Below are 684 nucleotides of genomic sequence, written 5' to 3'. Positions count from 1 at the left end.
AGGAGGAGGAAGCAGCACTGCTCCAAAGCAGTGAGGTCCTCTTTCTCAAATCTCCTCAGCATATTTAACACTCCTTTTTGCCTTTGCAGTGGCAGGACACCAATGATGCCCTTGCTCCCCTTCTTTTACCTGTGGCAAGTTAAGCCATTACGGATGTTTTGGGCATTGTGTGCGCTAGTTGTGAGAGAGCGTTATTTGCAAAGTTTAAGAACAGATTAGACAACATTTGTCTAGGATGGTTTAGATAGGAATGAACCTGCCTTGTGTAGGGGGCTGGGTAAATGATACTCTGAGCATTCTTCCAGCCCTACTTTTCTATGATTGCATATTTAAATGTCTGTTCCTTCAGTGCTTGAACTAGATTTCTCTTTTAATGACATTTAAAATAAGCGGAGTTTACCACCTCTTCTCACAATGGAGTGCAGATCTGGAAAGGTACAAGTACGCATACAGCTTCAAGGATATGGAAGAAAAAAATTAACAATGACAATATTCTTAGAAAAACTGCATCTTTGGAAAGGTTTCATTTCAAGTAGGGGTGCACCGATACCGATACCTGATATTTAAGGAAGCATATTGGCTGATACAGATCCAATTTCTGACGCAGCTGCCTCCAGCTGGTATGTCCGGTGTGGTGCAAATCAACATCCCCTGTGGTGAGGGAGGGGGCAGGCACTGCACAGG

At 43.6% G+C, this 684-nt stretch overlaps 1 protein-coding gene across 1 annotated transcript in view; it reads right to left on the bottom strand.

Moving 5' to 3' along the window:
• Nucleotides 1–684, bottom strand: part of DDX1 (DEAD-box helicase 1) — a 39,805-nt gene that overhangs the window by 24,295 nt on the left and 14,826 nt on the right. The window lies entirely within an intron of this gene.

Source organism: Alligator sinensis, unplaced genomic scaffold, assembly GCF_000455745.1.
Source record: "Alligator sinensis unplaced genomic scaffold, ASM45574v1 scaffold130_2, whole genome shotgun sequence".
Taxonomy (NCBI): Eukaryota; Metazoa; Chordata; order Crocodylia; family Alligatoridae; genus Alligator; species Alligator sinensis.
Note: the sequence above shows the minus strand (reverse complement) of the source record. Positions and strands in the feature narration are given on the sequence as shown.